Genomic DNA, 5,811 nt, shown 5'->3' on the forward strand with positions numbered 1-5,811 from the left:
TTCGATGACGAGGAACCCGCTTTGTATACTAATAATGCTTGGAGACGGCTTGAGTGGGTAATGATGAAAACTTTAATATAAGTTTAACATAACAGCAAATATACAACGTTTCGACAAGATACCTGATGATGACAAAACCTTGTCGAAACGCTGTACATTTGCTGTTATGTTAAACTTTTATTAAAGTTTTTCTTCATTACCCATTCAAGCCGTCTCCAAGCATTATTAAACAAATTACAACTTTGAAAATATAGCATAATAAGAAGTTTTTAAGTTTTTATAAATATCACGAGCCAGCACAGCTGCATTTGAACTGCGCGTGTATCTAACGCAAGAATTAATTGAAAGTACTTTGTGTAGTAGAAAAGGGTTAAAATCGTATTTATATTATAACACAGCAGGGGGAGGGAGGGAGTGGGCTGCATAGGAAAACCGTATGTTCGAAACTACAAATGCACGTTTTGTGATGCTTATCAAACTACATATCTTTCGACTGTGACGTGTGCACAGGTTTGTGAAATAGCAACTTGTAAGTACGTATCTATTTTTTTGCGGATTCTGTGTACACGTGTACAACTCGTTACTACACCCGTATCGATTTTTTTTAAATAAAAAGGCGTGGCATGTATATGGTGTGAAAGAATATTTCTACACTGTGAAACGTTTATTTGTGTGATCGTTTGATTTTTCAGCAAAACTTTTCAATCTGCATATAAATACCTCTTCACTGCAGTCTAGTCTGGCTGGCCTTAGCAGGACCTGCTTTTAAGAACTCGGATTAATACCTCTTCACTACAGTCTAGTCTGGCTGGTCTTAGCAGGACCTGCTTTTAAGAACTCGGATTAATACCTCTTCACTACAGTCTAGTCTGGCTGGCCTTAGCAGGACCTGCTTTTAAGAACTCGGATTAATACCTCTTCACTACAGTCTAGTCTGGCTGGCGTTAGCAGGACCTGCTTTTAAGAACTCAGAGTAAATTATAAAGCAGCACACACGCATGGGCAAATCAAGTATTTTGATTTTTTTGTAATTTTATAACTTTAAAATTAGGAACCACCTGCTTACAACATTGGTGATTACCGAGAGTGGGGCTAGCTTTAATTTATTTTTTGAAGAAACAGAGTTGTAACAAAACCACCATAAGATTTTGGCTTTCAAATGAACTGTTGTGTCGTGACTTTGGGAGGCCATAATAAACTAGTTTTTCTATTATTTTTGAAGTACCTTTTTGTCGCTATGCTAACGATTTCTATTCTAAAGAGCACAAAGACCGATGGGGAGTATCAGGGGTAAGGTTAATATCGCATCCATTTCGTCTCCAGCTGGAGATATTGATGGCTTTTAACTATCAACACCTGGGCGTCTCATATTAACCAACCCCGCTTGACGCCCTTATCGCTACACCTGGTGTAGAGACTCGAGGTGCTGAGATTGTGATGTATAGAAATCTGACCTCTGGTGTCAGCTTGTAAAGGTTTTCAACTGTGTTCTTAACGAGGGTTGGCAGACTGTTTACTGACTGTCATTACGGTTTCACGGCTCTTAACCGAAAGGATTTTTTTTTCTTTTAATTTAAATTGAAAGCCTTCGTGAATTTTGGAAGATTTTATGCCACTACTTAGTGAGAACACGCACGGTAAGCTCCCACTCACCCCTCTGCGATACTTTTCAAAACTGTTTTTATAATTTAGTTTAGTACGAATCGTAAAAATATTACTATCCTACTCTAGCTAGTATTTTTTTTAATTTTTAATTAATAATTAATATAATTTTTTCCTATGTTGCGTACCTCTCCGAGAGTTAAGCACTCCTCGAAAGATCAAGTTTCTTTATTCTTAGAAACCCATTGCCTGGATGACTCACTTTTTAAAAATATTTTTGAAATTTCTTGCTGTTTGTGGACTGTGATGATCTGGGAGAATCATTAAAGTTTCTAAGAAAGGGTAACACGTGTACCCCTGATGTTATAGGTTAATTCAATCACTGGGTAAAAAAAAATAACACCAGTAAATAATACGTAGGAGGGGGGGGGGGACGCAAAATAACATCGCTATTAATGGCGTTATTAAACAATACGACCCATGGAAAAAGCACAGTATTTTGTTTTTTGAGGGTGGGGCGCAGAAACGATGCCGTTTTTAGTGTGCTATTTTTTTCGAAGTTAAATTATTACTAATGCCATTTTCACCGGTGCCATTTTTTTTTCCAGGACCAGAAATAAATAGTTATATCGATTATTTGAATTGGTGCTTTTGTGGCCAGCAGTTCAACTAAAGTAACTTTGATTAGTGGACGAGAGTACCGACTGTGAAATGTTTGTAGTTAAAGTGTTAAACAACAGTAACAAGATAAGTGTTAAAATACTGCCAGTAAACTGTTTTCAATAGTTGGTGTTTCGTTTTACTGCCCTTCTTCAAGTAAAGTTAGTTAGTATTGGGGAATATTTTCACGTACTTACTCCTTATTTTTGGCAAAATAAGTTGTTCATTTAATTGTATTTAATGTTCTCGTTTCACTCATTTGCTTTTCTAAAAGTTAACTTTTCATGTTCTTTCTGAAACGATAGCAAGGGAACGGATCAACAGTTGCCATGGTGACCAGATATTCTTACGTTTGGTTGTTGGTTGGAGTTTCATCACTGCTTCTTGCTCGGAGTATTTGTGAGGGATGTTCATGCATGGAGTCCCATCCTCAAGAACATTTCTGCACGTCAGATTTCGGTAAGATGTTTCACTTCTGAATGATGTTTTATACATATGTATATATAAAAAAAAAAAGTGTGTTCGGATCAGCCTTCCTTTACGTTTGGTTTGTTTTGAATTTCGCGCAAAGTTACATGAGGGCTATCTGCGCTAGCCGTCCCTAATTTAGCAGTGAAAGACTAGAGGGAAGGCAGCTAGTCATCACCACCCATCGCCAACTCTTGGGCTACTCTTTTACCAACGAATAGTGGGAATGACCGCAACATTATAACGCCTCACGGCTGAAAGGGTGAGCATGTTTGGTGGGACGGGGATTCGAACCCGCAATCCTCAGATTGCGAGTCAAGCGCCTTAACCACCTGGCCATGCCAAGCCCTTCCATTACGTATTGCAACCCGTAAATTTACTAAAACATTGTGGATAATTACTTAGTTTAATCACTTTTAACATGTTAACCTTTATGTCTGCTTGGAAGGTTCAGGTTTCAAATATTAAATAATATAAATGTTTTAATTATTAATATGTTATCAATATTGTAATTTTATTGCAACTCAAAAGTATTTTAACTGTCGCAGAAGGTGACTCATTAAACTTTTAAGTTCATAAAAAATATTTTTAGATAAAAATTAATTAATCAGTCTGTGAGGTCATAAGATCTCCTTTTTAGTGCAACGCTGCGTTAAAAAATATCAGTTTACTATTTTTACTTTACAACTATACTCAAACAAACTGAGAGACTGGCTGATAGGTGGTTGTCGTTAGGAAGCCAAACAGATGTTGCAAGTTGAGGGACAAATAAATACACAGAAAATGGATAATTTGATGAATTAGTAAACATGTAGAGAGAGAGAGTGATGCATAGAAGGTGCTCTAATAGTAATAAATATAAATGAATACAACAAAAGTAGATAAGTTGTATGTTTGAGAGGATTGAAAACGCTGGCGCAAGTATTGAACTAACAACAGTAAAAGCCCCCCCCCACCCAAGTGGCACAGCGGTAATTCTGCGGACTTACACCATGAAACCGGGGTTCGATACCCGTGGTGGGCAGAGCACAGATAGCCCATTGTGTAGCTTTATGCTTAACTACGAACAAACACCACTAAAACGCCACCGTGTGGTGAAAAGTCGAAAGTTTCAAAGAACGACGATGTGGAAATAAAGAAACGTCGTGCCGAAATACCAACTAGGATCATGTGAATCGTTAAAAGTTTTATTAGAAGACTTGTGAAAGACTAGTTGGTAATTTGCTGCGTCGAGCTTAACACTATAAAAACTGTGTGATTTCAGTCTAATTCACACTTTTAATAGCTTTCTGCTAGTCCTAAAAGAACTTAAAGATTGTTGAATCGGTTCATTATGGTGTTGTTTTTTAATGTGATATTAGAATCGCCAATGTTCCTGCAACGGGAACTTTCGTGAGGAAACTTACTCTAGGCCTAAGGTATAAACTATAATTGACAAACTCGTCTAGCGTACAGTAGGATCGTACAAACCTAACATGAAGTCTGAAATAACGTTATGATTTGTGAATCTCGTGTAAGCAAGTTAAAGAAAATAGGTGGCACTAGTAGTGAAAAGAGAGGGGTGAAGAAGACAAACAATAACATAACTTTTTCCCAAATCAAAAAAGCTAAACTGTATGTATAAGAAGTTTACCTAGTAATTTTTTTTAACTTTCCTCATTACTGGTGTCATTTTTAACAGTGTCATTATTAACGAGCACCAATTTCAACTTGTCAGTGTTATTATTCCTTCGTTACTGTTATTTGTCTCATGTAGCACACTAACATGCGTATAACATTTTTTAATGAACACGATCTCGTATAACAAGGAGTTGCTTCATTGCTGGGGTGTTGTTGTTGTTCGGTTTCAACACATGAGTCATAAGGCAACTGCTGTTGTTTAGACTTTATTTCCGCCTGTTCATAAGTGGACAGAAAGTGTCTGTCTCACGGTAACTAGCATAATACCCCTACTCTCGAAGTTCATTTAGTGTTAACCCATTAAGTCTGTTAAGTACCACTTAAGCTGGTCTAATTCTACGTCTCAAAACAAGCTCGCAATATAAAGCTAGTAATAATTTAGGCTTGCATGTAATTATATTGATGCTATACATTTGAATTTACAGAATATTTTCTGCGTTTAAAGTGTGACGGTACTCCCCCCCCCCCCATCGAGAATGCGATGACAATGTTATTGCAATTATCTAGGTGAATAAACAAACAGATATTATATTTCTCAAATAATTCTGTGAATTATTATTAAACACAGTATAAATAGGCGAGCACATAAAAAAATACATATTTAGGCCAGCACTAAATTCAATTTTGTTTTAAACAAAGTATTGGGTTTATTAATTCTGAATTAATACGTCAAATAATTGTTTGGTTTTTGAATGTATAAAATGTTGTTTTAAGCCAAAACGAATTACTGACGATAAGGAAATTAACATCTTGTCAAAATAACGCACTAAAATGGCATTAGTGATGATACCAAGTGGGGAGGAATTTATATGACGTAAATATCATATGTATTATTTAGCTGTATTTTTGTTCTTGTTGAAAGAAACGTTATCATTTTTAATTAGACTTTTTTCTCACTTTACATTTTTCCTTGGATTCAAGAAATATTTCAGTTTAGGTATGGTACGTTTCTCTAGTTGTGTACATTTTCTTTAAATCGAAAGCGTTTCTAAGCATACTTATTCCATTAGGGAATTCTATGCATGTAAGTATTTCACTAACTGGCCCAGCATGGCCAGGTGGTTAGAGCACTCGACTCGCAATCTCTCGCCCTTTCAGCCGTGGGGGCGTTATAATGTGACGGTCAATCTCACTATTCGTTGGTAAAAGAGTAGCCCAAGAGTTGGCGGTGATGACTAGCTGCCTTCCCTCTAGTCTTACACTGCTAAATTAGGGACGGCTAGCGCAGATAGCCCTCGTGTAGCTTTGCGCGAAATTCAAAACAGACAAACAAGGAACTAAGGTCCAGCTAATATGCTTCACGAGGCTGAAAAGTAATTCAGAAATAACTATCCGTTACAACAATAAAACATCTCTCTCTTTACAGAAACTAGACAAAATTTTGTAAAAAACGTACGTTTT

At 36.6% G+C, this 5,811-nt stretch overlaps 2 protein-coding genes across 3 annotated transcripts in view; one reads left to right on the top strand and one right to left on the bottom strand.

Moving 5' to 3' along the window:
• Window positions 1-5,811, bottom strand: part of LOC106464715 (synapsin-like) — a gene marked incomplete at its 5' end in the record, with an annotated part of 81,479 nt that overhangs the window by 40,823 nt on the left and 34,845 nt on the right. The window lies entirely within an intron of this gene.
• LOC106464718 (metalloproteinase inhibitor 2-like) overlaps window positions 1-5,811 on the top strand; it is a 35,176-nt gene that overhangs the window by 13,424 nt on the left and 15,941 nt on the right. For both annotated transcript variants that reach the window (XM_013924871.2, XM_013924870.2), the window contains exon 2: window positions 2,568-2,721. The gene's annotated coding sequence lies outside the window, so the exon portion shown is untranslated. The remainder of the gene's footprint in view (window positions 1-2,567; window positions 2,722-5,811) is intronic.

This window comes from Limulus polyphemus, unplaced genomic scaffold (assembly GCF_000517525.1).
Source record: "Limulus polyphemus unplaced genomic scaffold, Limulus_polyphemus-2.1.2 Scaffold1725, whole genome shotgun sequence".
Lineage (NCBI taxonomy): Eukaryota > Metazoa > Arthropoda > Merostomata > Xiphosura > Limulidae > Limulus > Limulus polyphemus.